Source organism: Saccostrea echinata, unplaced genomic scaffold (genome assembly GCF_033153115.1).
Source record: "Saccostrea echinata isolate AGI-Se365-2 ecotype Australia unplaced genomic scaffold, CSIRO_AGI_Sech_v1 ptg000015l, whole genome shotgun sequence".
Classification (NCBI taxonomy): domain Eukaryota; kingdom Metazoa; phylum Mollusca; class Bivalvia; order Ostreida; family Ostreidae; genus Saccostrea; species Saccostrea echinata.
The window spans coordinates 4,338,367-4,361,166 of NW_026889764.1; the positions used below are offsets into that span (position 1 = coordinate 4,338,367).

At 33.4% G+C, this 22,800-nt stretch overlaps 1 protein-coding gene and 1 long non-coding RNA gene across 2 annotated transcripts in view; both read left to right on the forward strand.

Annotated features, from left to right (window-relative positions):
- LOC133187428 (cytosolic 10-formyltetrahydrofolate dehydrogenase-like) overlaps positions 1–22,800 on the forward strand; it is a 393,706-nt gene that overhangs the window by 189,726 nt on the left and 181,180 nt on the right. The window lies entirely within an intron of this gene.
- Positions 7,156–11,577, forward strand: LOC133187743 (uncharacterized). The gene is made up of 3 exons (XR_009721238.1): positions 7,156–7,240; positions 10,870–11,022; positions 11,328–11,577. It is a non-coding gene; the product is annotated as an uncharacterized LOC133187743 (long non-coding RNA).

Sequence of the window (22,800 nt, forward strand, 5' to 3'; positions counted from 1 at the left end):
ATTGGAACTCCAGAGAAAAAGACAATAAAGTTCAAACTACGTTGCGTATGTCCTTAAGTATTAATTATTATATTATCATTTCTAACAATTGGGATGAAAGAATATTCCACCAAATTCTCCAAATGTGCATATTTACGGTAAGTCTTTCCCTTAAAACACACGCAGTATACTTTTCGTTGATACATCAATGAGAGATTACATTACATATATCTTATTTAAAAATATATATTAAAAAACTTGTAGTTTATGGTTACTGTTGTGTTTGGCCAAATATTTTTGGAACGGTAAAAATTATCACTGAGCATTTGCTGAAAAATATGCTGAAACTTGAATTTTTCTTGTAGCCATAAAAGAAAAGAACGTCCAGTTATAAAGTTATAATATTGATTTAGTCGGTTCACGATAGTTTAGTTTCCGATAGAATCCAATATTTTATACTCACCTGTCAGTATTTCAACCGCCTTAGCAATGGTTCACAAACATTATGACATTCATTGAAAACATTTATGTAGTCTTCGGAGACCACATCCTCCAAGAAACTGTTGGAATTCACTATTAGTGCTCTTTTATTAGCCGACCTATTTTTATATTTCTCTGAAGCAGAATTTCTTGAAAACTTCTACATGAGAAGAAGAAAACAATTGCTGTGGTATTCAACACGACATTTAGGTATTACGAATTACAATTAACAATAGTTACTTCAATTCATATGTCAACTCAATATATCCCATTGGACTTGAGATATAAACATCATAGATTCTACCACTTCCGTTTCATATTTGGGTTTTTAGCTCACCTGGGCTGAAAGCTCAAGTGAGCTTTTCTGATCACCCGTTGTCCGTCCGTCCGTCTGTCCGTCTGTAAACTTTTCACATTTTCAACTTCTTCTCAAGAACCACTGGGCCAATTTTTACCAAACTTGGTACAAAGTATCCTTGGGTAAAGGGGAGTTTAAATTTTAAAATAAAGGCCCAAGTCCCCTTACAAGGGGAGATAATCAAGAAAAGATAAAAATAGGGTGGGGTCATTAAAAAAAACTTCTTCTCAAGAACCACTGGGCCAGAAAAGCTGAAACTTATGTGGGAGCATCCTCAAGTAGTAAAGATTCTAAACTGTTGGAATCATGACCCCCTGGGGTAGGGTGGAGCCACAATAGGGAATCCAAGTTTTTCATTGAAAAATATAGGAAAAATCTTTAAAAATCTTCTCAAGTACCACTGGGTCAGAAAAGCTGAAATCTTATGTGGAAGCATCCTCAAGTAGTGTAAATTCTAAATTCTTTAAATCATGACCCCTGGGGGTAGAGCGGGGTCACAATAGGTATTACAAGGGGGAAAATCTGGTATAGAACAGCATGGCCAAAGTTACTCAGGTGAGGGATGTGGCCCATGGACCTCTTGCTACTGAATATAGACAATAAAGGCAAACTATCAACTTAATTGTATATCAAACAAGATGACCTGAGCTTTTCCATCGCCAACTTTTCTTATTTATGTAGAAATATCCCACTATCACCTGCATATGGTGTTTACATCTCCCAGCTTATAAGTTATTCAGGAGCATTCTCCGATTACGATCACTTTTTAAAGCGATGCAGGCTACCGACAGATAAGTTGATGTTACAGGGATTTGAACAACCTGGTTTAAAGTTAGCATTTCGTAAATTCTATGGTCAATGATGACCTTGTTAGCAAATATATGTATGCAAACGTATGTTGACTGACGTGTTTCATATCAATTGTTAGACCTTTGTTTTTGTACTGAATTTAACTACGGAATGTTCCGTTTACCTGATCTATACATGGGGCTCACGGTGGGTGTGACCAGTAAACAGGGAATGCTTACGCCTCTTAGGCACCTGTTCCCACCTCTGGAATTTCCAGGGGTCCGTGTTTTATGCCCTGCTCAAAAATTTGTATTGATTATAGATTTTTATGAGATCGATCACTGTTCGTTATCTTTGCCTTGGCAAAAACAGAAACTCTGAGAGAAATTCGTAAAATCATTCATTTTGAAGAAATGGACAAGATGTACATGCAGTAATTGGTTCTTGATTTGTTGTCTGACAATACTGAGGATTGCACACTTAAAGGGGCTTGGACGCAGTTGCATCGTTTACATTGTAAATTTCTATGCTTATTTAAAAAAGAAAATCAGTTAAATTAATTAAACTTACATGAATATTCTTAGAATTCAATGACAACGACATTCTTCTTTCCATCACGTCAAGCATTGTAAACAGGGCACAATCTCTGTTATTGTTAAATTTTACGTTTCACCAGGTTTGTTCAATTTGTTAAACTCTGCATGCATCATTGAGCACGGACTGACAATACTGGTGAGTTGGTTTTGTTTTCTCAAATTTCTACTCTGAATTTTCTGGATCATAGTTTTAATATCTATAATTTATACACAGAAAACTTTCTACTTGTTTTGAGTATTAAGGATAAAGTTTACTTTGTGAAGGTGTAAGGATGTGTCAATCAAACGCGTCCCGAAATTCGTAGTTTCAATAATTTCCAGATAAAAGAAGTTTCTGAATACGCTTTTATATTTTCGTGTGAAATGCTGCAGCAACATAAAATTCATGATATTATACAGAAAATTTGAGAAAATGTGAACTTCAAATCTGTGTCAAGGCTCCTTCAAAACAGGAAATGAAAAACCATCAAATCAGAGTTAAAACCGGAGAAATCTTTACTTCAAAAGGGTAATACATATTTTAAAGATAGGGTGGAGACAGTCGATTTCTTTCGCTCTAATGCATCAAGCAGTAAAATAAATTTTTGGGTTTGTCTGCAAACTGAAATTAAATACTAGATTTGATTCCCAGCGGAATAGTATTACATTCATAGTTCTAGTTAATGCTACCTACTTCAAAGGAAATTGCAACAGTATATTAAAAGCAACCGCTCGCAAATAAGGGAATTCAAGGACACCAAGGAGAAATTCATGACAGACATGATGTATCAGAACTCAGAAGGGTGATATCAGATTCTGCCACATGCCAGACTTGATGCTAAATGCCCTTGAATTGCCATACCAAGGAAAAACCCTCTGCATGCTGATTCTTTTACCTACTGTTGTAGATGGTATTGAGAGTCTGGAGAAGAATTTAAATGATTTTGTCCTCGAACATGTAGTGTCACTTGAGTGAGGAAATGTCGAAGTTTATCTCTAGAAATGAAAAGGAGTCGACCTTTCAGTTGAAGTCTTATATGTCGGCCATGGGTATGCTTTCAGTATTTGATATGGATAAAGCTGATTTTTTTCAGGCATGGACGATTGGAAAGATATTTGCATTAGTGAAGTTTTCCATAAAGACTTTGTTGAAGTCAATGAAGAATTTTGCATAGTCTGATTTGGCAAATATTCCGACTTTGGCAATGATGTTATAATTGGCCATTTCCTGGACTACTTCCCTATTGGTTGTAATTCCAAAAATTGACCAAATGTGCGAATATTAGGCATCTGGGGATATACACAATTATTCCTGATTCAGGTGCAAACTCTGATTCATACTTTACAGAAGAGTTATGTTATCAGGTTGACAATTCATACTATCTTATTTACTATTTACCTTGTCATTGGTCATTTGCAATATTGTTTTGTTTAAATACAATCTGATTGTACACATAAGTACTCTGAAGCTGATATTTAAAAGATGCTTGAGTTTCTGATTGACAATATCTTTGTAGTTTTTGGAGATCAAATCTTCGAACAATTTGTAAAAATTCTAATGGGTACCAATTGTGCTCCGTTATTTAGCAGACCTATTTTTGTATTCATGTGAAGCGGAATTGATTCATAAACTTCTACATGAGAAGAAGAAAACACTTGCTGTGGCCTTCAACTCGAAAATCGATATATCGGCTATGTATTATAAATTCACAATAGTAATTTCCATTCATATGTCGAGTTACTGATTGACAGTTTGATTAAGTTTTTGAATAAATTCTGCTTCATGTGAATACAAAAATAGGACTCCTAAATAACTGGGCGCATTTGGCGCTACAAAGATGTTGTCAATCAGAAAATCAAGCATCTTTTTAATGTCAACTTCAGAGTACTTGTGTGTACAATCAGAATGTATTTAAACAAAACAATATTGCAAATGACCAATGACAAGGTAAATAGTAAATAAGATAGTATGAATTGTCGACCTGATAATATAACTCTTCTGCAAAGCAGCAAGCAAGAAAACTAAACTACAGCATATGCACTATTTTTCTGATATGCATTTAAATGCTAGCGATAAGTAAAATTAAGTACATGTACTTTCTAACTATTTTTCATGGATAAACTGATTCTCTTGAGAGTAGCAAAAATGTGCACGATTTTTCAAATAATAAAATTTGTCTTCATCGGGATCGGAGACATATTTGTCATGGCGTGTTGTATACAGAATAAAGTTATTTTATTGCCCGTTAAAAATAGAAGTAAATTAAATGAATTTTTCGCTAATAAACATATACGAGTGCTGAGACATTTACTTTAACTCCATAAAGGACAGAGCTAAATTCATGAAAATTCGTCAATATTTTATAAAAAACGTAAAAAACAAATGTGCAAAATTTCTGACTTGAAGGATAATTAGATAAATTCCGGTAAAATTATAAACATGCATTATATGTCTATCGACCCGGGGCAGCATCGCTACGTCATTTTAACGTGACGTAAGCCAGAGATGTTTTCGCATGTGAAAAGATCAGGAAGCGTTTATTCTTCTTTGTCTGTTATCACATATAATATTCCAAAAACCAAACTGTCTCTTGCCTTAAACGATTCTTTAAAATTTTATTGAGAAAAATGTGTGCTGTTGCTACCCCAGTGTAAAATACACTTGAAGTGACATATACAGGTTGGATTAGCATCATGCAGTACCGATTTATATAACGCGGGTCAACGTTATTTAGTCCGTAATAATTGATGGCCGTCCGGAACTTTTGTTTTTATTCTGGTTAAATTATTGGTAAGAAAAAAAATATACATCAATGAAAAAGCAATTATGAGGTCTTTCAGTCTGGAAAAGAATTCTCCATATAGCGCTACACAAAATTTAAGATAGGCTAGCTGCGTCAAAATCCGTTTTGTCGTCGTTAACAGATTTCTTCTCCACGCTTAATTTTTTTTTCAATGGTCTCCGTATTTCTGATCGAAATTCTTACAAACTTGCACAAAATGAAGTCAAAATAAAATAGAAAAATTAATTACATAAATTGAATAATTTTCTCTCTTACTATGGGTCCACCGTTGGTGTTACATATTTTCAAAATCTTATTTCGTGACTGCGCCGGGTACCCCTACCACTGACACATTAATATACAATTGAGAAGGAAAAAAAATATTTGTAAAATATTTCTTGCTTTTACTAATTTTTAGTGTTTATCAAATGTATATGCAATTTTTCACCGAACGATGTTGAATAGAAAGAAAAATATAAACAATGTCTCAATAATTTCCGAACAGCCATGGTATTTCCAATTTTTTTAAAATTGAATATTATCAGTAGTTTAGATTTTTGCTTTATTTCCATCACGCTCGAAATACATCTCGTAATTGTCTTTCTTGATTAGCTCTCCTGGGTGCCAGACGTTGTCATTGTTTGGGTATTTTTGGAATCAGTATTTACTTTATTCTATATAATTTAATAAAAAAAAAGGATGTTTATACCATTTATTCTACCTACTTAGCTCAGAAATAAAAAAAAAAAATTATGTTGAAATCATTTAAGGACATACGCAACGTACCTTACCTTCTGATGAATTTTCAAGATATTCTTAATTTAAGATTATAGTGTCATCAGATGTTCGTAGACAAAACATCAGCATGCCTTACCAGGGGTTATGAAAAGATATCAATTGATGAAAATTCTTGTATAATTCAAAGAAAAATATACAAAAATTACTAAACATATATTCTAGATGTTTTGTTTATCCAAACTTGTTTTAGAAGAAGAGTACAACACCATATATAGACATTAAAATGTTACACACAGTTCCTTTAAGTATTGGAACTCTTCAACTCCAGGGAAAAAGACAATAAAGTTCAATCTACGTTGTGTATGTCCTTAATTCTTAGGTGGAATATAGCTATACTTACGTACATGTAGTATATATACAGTACGTTCTTACGATTAACGAATGCGAATTAAGTGTGGCGATAAAAACGTCTTGTATTATTTTTCAAAATATGAAGATTTCGGGCTTTAAGTATGTCTTGTCTTCCACTATCAAAAATAAACAATTGAACAGAAGTAATTCCTAAAACGTTTGACCTAACATTGTGTAGTGACAGAAATAAGACGCCGTACTGTACATCACGTGATACGGAATTAAATACTTTCTTGACCACGGACACGTTGAATAATTATCCACCCTGACTGATATTACGCACGAAATCTAGTGTAAGTAAACATCAAACGTACTAATGTGTTTTCTGTGCATAAGGTTTAATCATTGATTTATACAAATCGTTGTTTTTGAAAGTTTTCAGGATCGGTAAGACTTAGGGCATGTAAACATTTGAGGTATGGTGGACTGTTTCGGAGTATCGCTTTTTATGTCAAGGTTGAAACCTATAGGCAAGTCATTAAATCAATATATCCGTCTCAAAAGTAAAAGGTCCTGTTACAGAAAACCCTATGTGGATGAAAAAATCGTACATATTTGTGTTTTAAGGAGCTTTATAAATTACCCCCCACCCCCAATAAAAATTATAAAATAAAAAATGTGCATACATGTGATTTAGTTTTTATGTATCTGTATGAATTTTTCAGTAAAATTTCAGGCGTAAAACCTACTATTATAGTCTGTCCCACGGTACCAAGGACCTCACTTTTCGCCTCATATCTCAAAATGTATAAATACCTTGGCCTTCAAACTAGGTTCGATCGATAGATCATTTTTTTTCCAAACTTCCTGCATTTATCCGAACCCTCGAGTTCAACCGGTGTATTGACACGGCGGCAAATTCAAAGTCTACGGGGATTTAACATTGCCAAAATGGCCGCAACTTCGGAAGGGGATCCATCATTATTCGTGATTTTCCGTACATCGCCGTCAGTGACGTAATGACGTATCACACGTTCGGGAATTCTCTGTGCTTACCGATGTACGGAACACAATACAGCCCGAGACTTTCCAAGTGCCCAATACACACAGATTTATCAGCGAAGAAATAGCAAAACAGCGTCTTCGACGTACCCGGGAACAAGTGCTTAACACTACTAAGAAAAGAGGTAAGATTTAACTCATATCTACTTCAGAAGTCATAACTGCACTGACAATGTAATGGAAAGAACGATCGAGGCTATAGTACAACAAAATTCAGCCAAGTGACATCATTGCTTTACCAAAACATAGCATGATAGATCTATCTGTAAGCGAGTATTAGTATGTTCTAATAATTTAGATTTGTAATTAATTACAACTTTACCTTTGCCTCGCAAATAAATCCAACACACTAGGCAGTATTCTATAGTTTGTTGTAAACACGGTTAAACAGTTTGTGAAACATCACTTCTATCATGAATTCACAACGCTTCCTGGCTTTGTTACATTTATAACTCTTAAGCACATACAAATCCACGTTTAGACATTTTGAATCACTGTGCAAAACATGAAAACAAGATATACATGTTGTCTGCATCAAACTACGTCATCAATGGATTTTGACCTTGCCCTTTGAAAACTTCCTGTATCGGCATTAGGTAAATGCAGGCCCTGGGATTTCAACCAATATTATGTATTTTTAATAGTTTTACCATATGTGTAGCAGTTCTGATGCCAAAAATAAAATACAGAGGTACATGTAGTAATCACACAAACCCCTAAACATGAATGGAATACATTTTTTTTTTTTTTAAATTATTATGTTTATTTGTATACTTTATTTTCCTTTTAATATAAAAACTTTTGTGACAGAAATTTCAATGATTTACAAATTAATAAAACTTTTGAGACCAGGAGTTGCATTTTAAATTTCAATGTGAAAAAATTCTACATTTGCAAGAAATGCAAGTCAAAGCCCTTTCATTATTTCTTTTTAGCTCACCTGAGCCAAAGGCTCAAGTGAGCTTTTCTGATCAAAATTTGTCCGTTGTCTGTCGGCGTCGGCGTCGTCGGCGTCGTTGTTGTCGTAAACTTTTCACATTTTCATCTTCTTCTCAAGAACCACTGAGCCGATTTCAACCAAACTTGCCACAAAGTATCCTTGGGTGAAGGGGATTCAGGTTTGTTCAAATGAAGGGCCATGCCCTCTTTCAAGGGGAGATAATAAAGAATTAGTGAAAAATTAATAGCATCTTTTAAAAATCTTCTTGTCAAGAACAACAGAGCCAGGGAAGATGAAACTCATGTGGAAGCATTCTCAGGTAGTGTAGATTCAAGTTTGTTCAAATCATGACCCCCGGGGGTAGGGTGGGGCCACAATGGAGGATCAAAGTTTTACATAGAAATATATAGGAAAAACCTTTAAAAATCTTCTTCTCAAGAACAGCAAAGCCATGATGAGTCATATTTATATAGAAGCATGCTCAGGTAGTAAAAATTCAAATTTGTTCAAATCATGACCCCCGGGGGTAGGGCGGGGCCACAATGGAGGATCAAAGTTTTACATAGAAATATATAGGAAAAATCTTTAAAAATCTTCTTCTCAAGAACAGCAAAGCCCTAATTGGTCATATTTATATGAAAGCATCCTCAGGTAGTGTAGATTCAAGTTTGTTCAAATCATGACACCCGGGGGTAGGGCGGGGCCACAATTGAGGATCAAAGTTTTACATAGAAATAAATAGGAAAAACCTTTAAAAATCTTCTTCTCAAGAACAGCAAAGCCATGATGAGTCATATTTATATGGAAGCATCCTCAAGTAGTGAAGATTTAAGTTTGTTCAAATCATGACCCCCGAGGGTAGGGCAGGGCCACAATGGAGGATCAAAGTTTTACATAGAAATGTATAGGAAAAATCTTTAAAAAATCTTCTTCTCAAGAACAGCAAAGCCCTGATTAGTCATATTTATATGGAAGCATCCTCAGGTAGTAAAAATTCAAATTTGTTCAAATCATGACCCCCGAGGGTAGGGCGGGGCCACAATGGAGGATCAAAGTTTTACATAGAAATATATAGGAAAAATCTTTAAAAAATCTTCTTCTCAGGAACAGCAAAGCCTTGATTGGTCATATTTATGTGGAAGCATCCTCAGGTTGTAAAAATTCAAATTTGTTCAAATCATGACCCCTTGGTGTAGGGCGGGGCCACAATGGAGGATCAAAGTTTTACATAGAAATATATAGGAAAAATTTTAAAAATCTTCTTCTCAGGAACAGCAAAGCCCTGATTGATCATATTTATTTGGAAGTATCCTCAGGTTGTGTAAATTCAAGATTGTTCAAATCATGACCCCCTGGGGTAGGGCGGGGCCACAATGGAGGATCAAAGTCTTAAATAGAAATATATAGGTAAATATCTTCTGATGAAGAACTGTAAAGCCATGATTAGTCATTTTGATATGGAAGCATCCTCAGGTAGTGTAAATTCAAGTTTGTTAAAATGATGACCCCCCGGGGATAGGGATGGGCCACAATGGGGGGTCGAAAATTTTACATAGGAACATATAGGAAAATATCCTCTTCTCAAGAACTGAAAATCATGTTTAGTCATTTTGATATGGAAGCATCCTCAGATAGTGTAAATTCAAATTCGTTCAAATGATGACCCCTGGGGTAGGGTGGGGCCCAATGGGGGATTGAAAGTTTTACATAAGAACATGCAGAAAAAATATTTCTTCTCAAGAACAGAAAAGCTATGTTTAGTCATATTGAAATGGAAGCATCCTCAGGTAGTGTAGATTCAAATTTTCAAATATTGACCTCTGGGATAGGGAGGAGCCACAATGGGGGATCAAATTTTTACAAAGGATTATATGGGAAAAATTTTTCAAAATTTACTCAAGTACAACAAAGCCATTTGTTATATTGACATGGAAGCATCATCAGGTATCCCCCCCTCCCCCCCCCCCCCCCCCCCCCGGTAACCTTTTCAATACTGAACTGATTTGTGCTTTTGCCTAGCCAATGTGCTCAGGTGAGCGATGTGGCCCATGGGCCTCTTGTTTTCAAATTATAATAGCAATGAAAAGTAAAATAAAAACAATAGATAAAACTTAACTAGATAAAACTAAATTAAACATTTTTATTTTGAAACAAGAATTTGACTATTAGGAAAGAGAACATGAAGATATATCATACAGACAAGAGCAAGCAAACATGCACATTAATTAAATTAATTCAACCTTAAGTAGGTGCAGAAACGTGCATGTAGTTTTCATTTTCTTTTTTTTTCTTTTTTTTTAATTTGTCTACAGTCATCTGTGAAATCATTTTTAATTCATGGGGTCAGGCCCATGGGAAGCAATTTAAGTGAGTGTGCGGTGGGAACCAAACATTTTCAATTCAAACTATGTTGTCAAACCTCGTTATCCTACAATGGGACAATGGGACTGATAAAAACTTCTGAGATATCTGAGTATTCAAGATATCAAGGGTAAAATACTTCAAGAATTTTAAAATGGTTGGGACTTCCAAATCACTTTGACATATCAATGGATATCAAAATTTACAACTTCTGCTTTGCAAATTAAATTCATACTGTGAAAATTGTTATAAAACTTGAATTACAAGTTGTAAAAATATCAAATCTCAAATTACTTAAATCTTAAATTAGTGAAATTACAGGGTAAAACCACTCAACATACTATGTTATTTGTAATTTTGTTTGAACTGTTTTCAGCATTTGAAGTAAAATTGAAAAATATTCCAAGAGGTAAATGAATTGTCTACCCTATATTTATTCAGATTATCTTTTAGATATTCAGACTGAAGAAGAAATGAAAGTAAAATGCTCAGTGCTGCTGGTGTCCATGGTTTGAATGTCAATTGGTACAAAAGAAAAGTCATGACTCATATTGGACATAATAAACATGAAGCTGAGGAGAGAAACATCTATGAATGGATTAGAAAGTGAGTATTTTTCTCTCCATTATATCACTAACACTTCAATTTGTGTCTAGCTCATCAAGTGATCACTGGGCAAACTCCCTGGTAATCTTTGGTTTAGACTATTCTTTGGACCTGAAAAAGATATACAATAATACACATATTAACTGGTGCATGAAAAAAAGAAAAGAAAAAAAAACTAAACTTTTAAGTCTCTGTAAAGTGAAATTAAGGAATAATGAAAATTCAAATTAATGATTTCATTTGTACATGTATCATGAATGCTTTCTGTACATATGAAAAATACATGATGATTTTTTTAATTTCAGATACCAGGCCAAGTATACACTTCAGAAAGAAAAAAGACATTTTTTTAAATATTCATATAAATGTTTAAATGTATATACTTACTGCCCAGACCATCCAGAAGAATGTCCTGAAACTTGTTCGAGTATGTTTCATCTAGATGAACTCCAAACACTTTATTCTAAAAAATTTGAGTGGATTGTCCATTACATGCATGTGTGCCTTCAATTCTTGATGTCTGCTCATCATAACAATGAATTCCAATAAATTAATACCTTCAAATTATTTTTTTTTGTAATTAATAAAAACATAAAAGGGTAAATGCTGCTTCTTTATTATTGATAACTTTTCAAAACCCCTGGTAATGCATGCTGATTTTTTGTCTACGAACATCTGATGGCACTATAGTCTTAAATTAAGAATATCTTGAAAAATTATCAGTGGGTAAGGTACGTTGCGTATGTCCTTAAATAAACGACTAAACAAGATATTACTGTTTGAATGATTACTTTGAATTGATAAAGAACAAAAATATCCAAAATGGAAGATATGAAATTGCAATAAAAAAAAAGGTGTACAAATAGTGGGAGAAATTTAAAAAGTTGAAGTTTCGATCAATTTTCAGGGAAGATATGCAGTTTAAGGGGTAATTCTCGCCCTATTCCAGCACAAATCGTTTAGAGCTGAGATCAATTACAAAATAATAATCAGAGCATACTTAGTTTTTTTTTTTACAATTATAAACCATTTTATCATGCTGCAAACATGTATCTGTAATGGGAAAGGGGAATAACTTTGAGAAAAATTCAAGAGTACATCTTTTGTGATCATATTGGAAATAATAGCTTTAATTTGCAGCAAAGGACAAGGTATGGTAACGGCCGAATCTTGCCCCTTGATGTAAAAATCAGAACACAGTTAAAACTGTGATAGTTTGTAGTTAAGAGCTTAAAATGAGGTTTGTTTTAAAACAAGCACTAAATTTGATTCCAAGCTTACACGGCGGCACAAGAGGGTGCAGAAGTAGGACATTTTCCAGAATTTCCTCAATTCTGGTGAAATTTCGTCAAATTTGCGATACTTTTCACTTTGGGAAACAGAGCACAAGCCTGCCTATCTGAGATTTTTATATACAAGATACATCTGATATTAGTATATGAAATATATAAATTTGGTAGATAGGCAAGCTTGTGCTCTATGTTTTCTGAAACAAATGTGCTGTAAAATCGATGAGAAATTGCATAAAAATTGAGAACATTCGGAAATTAACATATTTTCTGACTTTCCTGTGACCTCTGTGTACCCCATAACTCAGAACCAATGCTCCTTTTGTGGCAGGGGTGACAACAGGTATTTATTGATAAACTGTTGAATCATTCTAAATGACACCCCAAACTAGGGACCAAAAAGGGGTCTCAGCCTATCTTGTCCTTTGTTGAATTTTTTATGGTCTGCAATTGCCAAGAACATGTTTTCTAAATGTCTAAGCTATTAAACACATTATAGGCGATGGATAAGGTACTTTAGTCTTTAAACATAATTTACTATGTTTCCAAACAAACATCGATTTTCTGAAAAGTTGAAACACATAATTTATTTCCGATACATTTTTAGTTTGACACAAAATTTATTTAAAAATAAAACACCACATCTGGGTGTTCTTAGCATATTTTCATCACATAATATGCGTCTCTCTCTCTCTCTCTCTCTCTCTCTCTCTCTCTCTCTCATACTATTATATGCAATATTATTAAAACATGTTTGGCTGGATGTAGTAAGCAGAGGGGACCTTGGGGGCAGAGATCATATTAAATTTTCCTAAACAGAAATTCCTGGAACTCTTTGAGTTTTAACATATAACTGCATCGTCCATATTAGAGGCTCAAGGGCCTTACCGGTCACCTGAGTATAATGCAACATATATAATATAATTTACTTAGGCAAAATATGTATGAAAGTATACAACAACATTGTAAACAAATTTTACTTCTTGATAACATGAACAAATTAATATGGATATTGAATTGTGAAAATTATGATGTTCTTAAATCTCTTTGTGAATTGATCAAGGGAGAAATATAATGTGTCTTCTACATGTATATAGAATTTAAAAATTGTATACTTTTAACACTCAATAAATGTTAGTTTGGTCATAAGATATGCAAACATGGTGACTTATAAAGTACCAATGCACTGTCCCGTGGTATCTTTTGCAATTTAGTGGAATATATCTATTCAGTTTATATTTTTGTATATGTATATCTCTGGCTTTTTTGCATTATGGTACACGGTGGTACTTGTTTATACTTTACAATGTGTATTTCAAATTGTACATGTTAGCAATTATATCAACTTATGAACCAAGAGTAAATTGACTAAGTATATGTATTAAGAAAATGCTGAATATTACTATTATCACATTTTTTGAAGAATTATTATATTTATGTTCTGTTTAACAATCATGTATGTAATATGCTCAAAAGGGCCCCGATTTGGAATAATAAATAAATATATTGTTCTAATTGTTCTAATATAAAAAATGAAATAAAACAATGTAAACTGAGAGGTGAATATGTGTTGCCCGAAAGCAAGAGAAATAGGAAAATCAGAGATTAACAAAATAGTATAGTAGTCAGTAATAAATCATAAAGTAGATCTATTTACGTGCCAGTACTAATACACTCCCATTTGTCGCTATCAATATACAGAATAAACAATGTAATAGTGATTGACCCTTCACATTCCTTCACACATTGACCTCTCTTGATCTTAGAAGAATATGAAATGAGATAAAAATAAAGAATTAATGCATTTTCACTAAATAATTGAAAGAGCCCCTCCCTAACACCAAACCCTCTGAATCAAGGACCTTGGGTTTCACAAGTTTATCTGCTAAATCCAGGAGCAGAGAAGATTTTCCAAAAATAAATACATTTTCACTACATTATCAATAGAGCCCCACCCTAACATTAGAACCCTTAATCCGGAGGCCATGAATTTTACAATTTTGGAAAAGACACCCTTGCTTATACATGTAATAACCATGCACAGTTTGTCTGCTTGATACCCAGGAGCAGAGAAGATTTTCAAATAAATAACGCATTTTCAATATTTGATCACTTGAATTCAATCCTAACACCAGTACCCCTGACCCAGGAGCCATGAATTACAAAATTTTGGAAGAGACACCCTTTCTCATAATAACCATACACTTAATTAATTTGTCTGTTCAATATACCACGGGAGATAAGAAGCATTTGAAAGAATGTATGCATTTTCACTGTATGGTCAATAAAGCCTCATCCTTACTCCAGAACCCCTGACCCAGGGGCCATGAATTTCACAAATTGGTAGAGAGCTTAATGCGTATTATAATCATGCTAACGATTTGATTGCTTTGTGTCTACGACTAAAAAAGAAAATTTTAAAGATAGCATTAATTTTTATGGTTTTATCTCCACCCCTAAAGCCCTGAAGAGGGAGAGGGGCCATTAAATTCTTAAATTTTGTACCCCTTACCAATATATGCCATATTCCAAAATTGGTTGGTTCATCGGTTCCAGAGAAGAGGTTAAATGTTTAATGCACGAAGGGCGAAAACGGATAACAATAGGTCACCTGAGTAACTCAGGTGACCAAACGAACAAGAAAAAGTACCATTTACAATTGGATATAAAATTCAGAGGAATTATCTCAGTGCTAATTGATCAATATAATACCTGTAAAATTTTATCCTGCCTATTCTCAGCAAGTTTTGTACGCACTCATCTTTTTACGTTTAAAACAACCACCGCGTTATTACTTATATCATTTTCGTAACATTGAGTTGACATTGCACAATTCATGTATGCATGAATGATTACCTTGTCTCCTTAGATGGGTTACAAATGGTGGTTATTTATTCATTTATTGTTATTCGTTTTAAGAATGGAAAAAGGTAGGTATATATGGCATGTATATGGTTACATGTATATAGAGGTCTGCCGATCTCTTCTTCACAAATTCAGATGGAAAGATTTCTAAAGATTTGAAGCTGGAAACAAAATGATGATCAAATAAGAAATGTTGCACATTCTTATCACAATGAATGATTTTTTTGCAGATCTAGATTTATTAGTTATGCCAGCATGTTTTTATTTTTAGGTTTACAAACCCGCCGCTCGAGTTTTTTAATTTTCAGAAAAAAAATTGAGAAAAACGGATTTTTTTTTCTTTCCCGATGTCGAATTTGAGTCGGGGTCGAGATTTCAAATTTACTAACTCATACATCCGGTTTAAGATAAACATGGCGGGTAAATAAAGGTAGACCTGCATAGTCTATAGCAGCATCATAGCTTGGTTTATTGTAAAAATTATCGATAGGAGTGCCATTCAAAACGTTTCACCCGTTCAGAGGACAAATAAAATGCTGACAACTTTGCTGCACAATGACATGTTGGTGATATAATTATGTATCCGTATTCAAAAGTAACTGCATGTAAATTATTTCCTCCCACAGGTTAAAAACTCCCATGGTAGCTATAGCCAGAGACATTATCTAGGTCTCTGTTATAGCCTAAAATCTAAGCAATATTCTTTAGAAAAGGATCGCTTATGCTTCAGATGTATTGAATAAAACTATGGGTGTAGTGAAGTCCATTTGAAGGTGAAATAAACAATAGCCTAAAAAATGAAATATTTCATTTATTAAAGAAAACAAATATATACTAATATATACAGGCATATGGTATCGTTTTTGAATGTGGCAGCCAGAAAAATTATTTTACATTTAATTGAAGAGATTTTGACCCCCTCCCCAATACTCCCTGTCTGTTATATGATAGGAATATTTATTTAAGGTCTCGAGTATATATTTAAAAACATTTTCTACACATTCATGTAACACATATTTTAAAAAAAATGAAGATATACATATATTAAGAGAGTTTTAAAAAATTGATTTCTTTTTTTTTTAAATTTGTATTTTGACCAACATCTCAAAATTTATATCACTGCATGGCACCAACTGGAAGACGATGAAATAAACAATTTAAGGGTCTACCTTCCTATTTGTAACCATTGTGTGATCAGTGGCAAGGAGCCTGTTAAGAGAGTATCAAAAAAGAAGCAAAACTGAATGTGCAAAAGTCGATAATTTATACCAAAAAATTATTTCATTATTTTTTTTATTTCCTCCTCCTCCGGGACTTTTTCATTCTGGTGTTCGTAAACCTAAAAATAAAAAAAAAATGCTGGCCTTATACAGGCCCGTAGGAAGCAATTTCAGTTTGGGGGGGGGGGGGGGGTTTACAACCAAACATTTTTCAGTTGACAGTTGAGGGGGCACTACCAAAAATTTCCTCACAAGCAGAAAAAAAAGTCATCAGACGTTTTCATTGAGGGGGCACAAGAATATAATATCTGTTTACTATAGTAATCTGTATATCGGCAAAATTTTTGGGGTTCCTACGGCCATGTTATGATTGTTTTGAAAAAAGGTCATATTTAATAAAAAGGTCAAATTACGCCAAATCCGGCTCAAGTGGATGTATTATGATGGTAAAAGAAAAAAAAGCGTTTGTGTTTAACAGCTTTGTAAATCGCCAAAAAGATCTCTTTTTTGTCTGTTCACTTGAATTTAATCCCATTTATTTTACAGTTAAGAGTTAAAGCTTCCCTGCCTTAAACATACTGATTCGCCTTGTAAGTTTAATACAAAAAGCACTAATGTTAGTTTTTGCCTTATCTGTTTTCTTTAATTTCATATTTCGCTTGAATAATAGAACTTTTAAAATTAGTTGCCATAAACACTGTAAGAATCTACGATGCACATATTATACACAACAAACGCGTTTGATCAAAAAGTAACAAAATAATAGTACAGATTTTGAGTGCTTCCGCAATACGAGAATTCGATTTCTGACGTGTGAAGGTATAATGATACTGAGAAGCGCTTTCCAGAGATAAGGAAATCTTTACATTCAATTTAAATAAAACTGGACTTACCTTTTTTCTGACTTCCGGAAAAAAAGCTATTAAACTCTCACAATTCTAGAGTTTATGAATAAGAATTTAGCTTTGGAAAACGCTTTTTCTTACGTTATGTCCAGATAATCTACATTATACCCTGAACGTGTTTATTTATGACATCGGATAATCTTTTCATGAATTGGAAATTGATTGATCAATTGACTGTCGTTTGACTTCACGTTCGGGAATTTTTCACCCATATACACCATATGGAGACGTTAGCATATACCGGCGAAGGGCTTCAAATTTAAACCTTTACTCGGGGTCATTGAGCAGTGAGGGATTTTTATCGTGCTAACGCCTGCTTTGATATGGTGTCTCGGGTTTTAAGGTTTCATCCAAAAGACATGCAACTTTCACTTCAAAGTGCCGCGCGCTTGGCGAGGGAACAGTTGCAACATATTTTTATTGACTTGAGCCAGTCGTGGCCGGGGTTTGATCCCACGACCATCCGATCACGGAATATGAAATTGAGGATTGTAGTAACCAAATATGAGATCTTTTCTTTGCAGCAATAAATAAAATACTGAAATCAATATATCATTAAATTAAAAATATCACACAATACATGTTTAAATGACATAAGTTTTATCGTGAGTGTTTTGTGTCATTGTTACCGTTCATGGTTAATATACGAGGGTTGTCCCAGAAAAATGCGAACTATTTGAATATTTCAAAAACTATTCGACCAAAATAAATCATTTTCTGCATCTTTTCTGGGAAATGAAAGTTTTGCTATTTTGACATGTACAAAATATTATAATGTTGCAATGTCATAGGTACGTAAAAATAGTTTTTGAAGGGTATCAAAAATCAGTGCTCGGCGCACCAAATTTTTTGAGTTTTAGAAATAGCATTGTCAGTGAAGTTCGCTTTCTTACCAGGCTATACGGAGATATAATGTGAAAAAATTAACTCCATAAAAACTCTATGATCTGAAGTACTCATGTGTAAAATATCATTAATTTAGCATCACAAGTGACAAAAATATGACGTTAGATGCAAAAACACCTTTAATTAGATTTAATTAAAATAGTGACGTCGGGCGAGAATGCGGAGCACCAAATAATCAAGCAGTACTGTTGAGCGGGATATGACTCCTGTCCATACTGGAAAAGATATGTAAATCATGAAACGACACAAACATATATCCCGAACACAGATTTATACCTAGTTCAAGAGGTTCAAGGATAGCTTGACTGGTTATTCGATGGAAGAAGCGTCTGGTAGACCAACAAACTGAAAAAAAAAAACAACAGAAGCTGGACATCATACGTGGCGCCGACAGCCGTTTAACTAAGCGCAGTTAGGTAAACTTATGACCTGGGATGGGAAATTGTTAACGTTTATTAAAAGAATTAATTCCGTGATCTTATGGAAATTAATTTCTAAAATTAATAACTTAGTGAATATGTAACTGAAGGAAAATTAAATACAGTGTCGAATTTATGCTTCAAACGAATTTTATCAGACGCACGATTCCATAATAAATACACAAACGCCATGAGTTACGTTTTTGACGTCGTCAGTATTGCGCATACAGTTATTTTGTAAGACTTGTTTACTCGAGAGAAAAAATGTTATTTATATAGATATTTTATTGAAATTTTTATGCATTATTCAATAAATATTGATTATGGTGTATGCCATATTTTTTTAAACTTTATAGTTACTGTATTAGTAAAACAAAAGATATTGAACATGTTTGCGTTTTCTGGGACACCCTCGTATAGTGCTTAATTTAAAAAAAAACATCGACATCATTAGTGGATGTAAGGTCATTTACTAGTTTCTATTAGAGATATATTTGAAGATTCCTTCTCCGATCCCATGTGTTCTGTTTCTGTCAAAAACTGTAAAACTGTGATGTTTTGATTACGAGCTCTTCATTTACAAGTAATGGACAGAGCTTCTATACCAAAACCGAAAATCTGAACTGCAAATCTTCTAGTGCTGTCTACGGAATAGAATGTACCTGCCACATTAAAATCTACATCTGTATAAATGGTCTATTATAATATTCGAACACGCAAGCAAAATTCTATTCCCCTGTGGTGAGCCTCCGTTTTTCACTATGTATATATTTAGCCCCTTTTATGCCTCAAATCACTGGACCTTTAAGTAAAGGTTATAGGCCTCAAACTGTGAGAAGAAAGAACTGTTAGAGGGCCGTTAGGCCCGACAATAGTTCTTTCTTCTCACAGAATGGACAGTTTGAGGCCTATAACCTACTCAAAACATTTACACTAGTGTGTTCACAATGTACCCTCATAGAATTGTTTCTCATTCATTATAGTAAGTAAGCATTGTCTACTTTTTGGACTGTCTCAGGTAAAGGTTGTTGACAATCAAAAGAAACTTACATTCATTGTAATTGTTAACTTAGTAGACACCTACAGGTAAGTGCTATTTTTTTTTTAAATAACTGAATAAAGAATATTTAACCACAAGGCACGAGATTCGAAAACCATTATCTTGTGATCGCAATGTTGAAAGCATGTCTTCTTCTGAGAGATCTAGAGGAAGCATATTTCTGATGCAAAACAAATTTAGATATGACGAGCAATTTACTAATAATATAGATGTCATTTTCAAGGGATATTTTGGATTTTGAACTTGGGTTTGTCAAGATAATGAACTTTGAACACAAAGTGGACTTTTTTTCAAATATTTCTCAACTTTTGGTCAAGGCTTCCCTTAACTGACAGAGAGAATGTTACATAGCACCCAACGTTGATGTTTTCATGCTTACGATGTTGGGTGATAAAGAAATCATCAAAATTATTAACTTTTTCATCGCTAAGTCAGAAACAAACCGGTCAAAGTCTACTGACCAAACACCCTTGCATTCCTATAATTGAAGAAACGATGTGCTCCTGCAGAAAGTGAGCAAAATTGTTCAGAGTTCTAGTGAGAAAGAAGAAGCGACTGATTCTTGCCAGAAGGCATTAAAAAAGGAGAGTGATATCCACGAGCGTGTTGTTGGTGCAATTAACATTCCAATAAAATTCAGAGATATTTGACTCTAATTTACGTTTTGACATTCATTGTGATTTGGAATATACATTTCGTCATTTATTGGAACAATAACAAAGTGTCAGTTTTGTTTCTGCTACTTGTAATATATATTGCATTTCATTATGAAGCATGTTGGATCCATTACTTTAAATATTTATTTTTGTCTTTGTTGCTTTTTCTTAATCCAGTACCTTACCTGTAGCCGTCCAATAAGTTGTCCATTATTTTTAATAATGGACAGATTTTTAAAAACTTTTTGGACGGTTCCAAGTAACTTATTGGACTGTCTTTGGCCTTTCGAGAAATAGAAGGTATTAAAAGAACAAAAGATGATGTCATACTAATGTTTTAAAAGTAATGTTGAGTCCGTGCGGCAGATGGACACGGCAATCCTCATAAAGAAGGACGTTTTTATACTTCTCTAGAGATTTTAGTAAATTTTGCAATAGAATGGTCGTGGCAGACTTCAACACAGTTTACCTGATATTGCTAATATGTATGGTCCCACTTTTCTGAGGTAAGCCTTGTTTTTTATTTTTTCATTAAAATAAAAATGCTGTAAAATCTTCAAACAACCAGTTTCGGAATTTCTCAACATAGTCAGTCTTAACTGCTTTGCTTTTTGAGATTAATTATTTTTATATTTCTGTATACGTTATTTATATGTATAGTTGGTCAAAAGTGTTCGAGTAATGATTGTACGGTGTCCCGTTCGTGTCTTTTAGTATGTCCTCTGTTCTGTAATATCTGTTATAAAGTGTAAAGTAAACTAAGGTATAATATATTGTAGTAAAGCATCTTTATGCTATTTGTACGCTATATGTACATGTGTAATATGCATTGTATAACTTACAATGTGTAAAGAGTATGTCTACCCTGATATTATATTGTGCATAGGTAATTAACACATCCTGTGTGGTAGATGTCCCAGTACCAGATACGGTCACATATAGAGTCTTGGGTGCAAGACGTATACCTTTTTTGTGTGTGTAGGCCTCCACAGCAGTAGGACAGAAGTATATATTTCCATACCAGTCCGGAAACTAATTATATCATAGTTAAGGACAACCGTCATCGCCAAGTTGAACACTGACAGCTACCCAACTCAATCCATTTTGTGTTGTATATTTTGGTTTATTAAATGTAAATGTTTTAAGAGTCATTCTCTGTAAGCATCAAAGAATTTAGAAAAAAGTTGGAAATGGTACATCACAGATTTGGCTGATATTTTGCATGTAATGTAGAAACACCATGTATAGATCATATTTGGGGTCAACAGACAAATTTGAGTACCGGTTGCCATGGTTACCGAAACCGCCATTTTTAGCTCATAAATGAGCACCATTCTACTAAAATTATACCAACTTCATCTTAATTTTTTATTTTCTACACATTTCATACAGGATTAACAATTACCTATTCTGATGTACTATTTATAGAAGTAACTACCGCAATTAGTGTATCAATTCATTAGTTGGTCATGAATGAATGATCTTTCAATGAAAAGTGTCAATTTTTACAAATTTAACAAATTTTAAAAAATGCAGATTTTGGGCATTTTCTACAAATGATAGCAAAAAAATGCAGGCACTCCATAGCAAATAACCACCCTCATGTAAAAGTTCATTCCATACTCAACAAAATATAAAATTTCTAGAGTGGTAATATTTCTTAAAATAAAATAAAATGAAAACAAAAATGGTTGCTATGGAGAATTTGGATTAATTTGTAGATTCCACATTTGACTGATTTTTTGAACATATCTGCTTTAATTAAATCATTAATGAAAAAATATCTCACTAATTTACCTTTTCAATTACTTAACATTTAAACAAAATAGAAATATAAAATTAAAAAAAAAAACACGTTGCTATGGCAACCAAATAGTTCAGGAACTATTCAAATAATCATTAATATTAACAATATAAAATAACCATTGCCACATTGCATTATTATATTTCTTCTTCTGAATCAATAACTAAATCAAATTAATCAACTTTATCATTTCACTTTAAGAAATTCATAATTTAAAAAAAAAACAGTTGCTATGGCAACCAAATAGTTCAGGAACAATCCCTATTATTATTGATATTATCAATGTACACATCATTGAATGTTATGTTTCTTCTTCAATAAAATAAATCATGCTAATGAACCTTGTCATTTCACTTGCATTTAAATAGAAATTCATTAAAAAAAAACAGTTGCTTTGGCAACCACATTTAATTTATCATAGTTCAGGAACAGTCCCTATTATATTGATATTATCAAAATACAAAACTAGAGACTCAGTGCTTGATCAACTTCTAATCATGCACTTACCCTCACATACACAGACAAACACTTAAATTAATAAAATACAAATATATCAAAATTACTGCAACAGGAGTGGTTTTGCACTATGTTGTTTCCATGGAAACAAACAATAAATGGATGTATATTAAGCAAAAACTGCCCATATAAAATTCA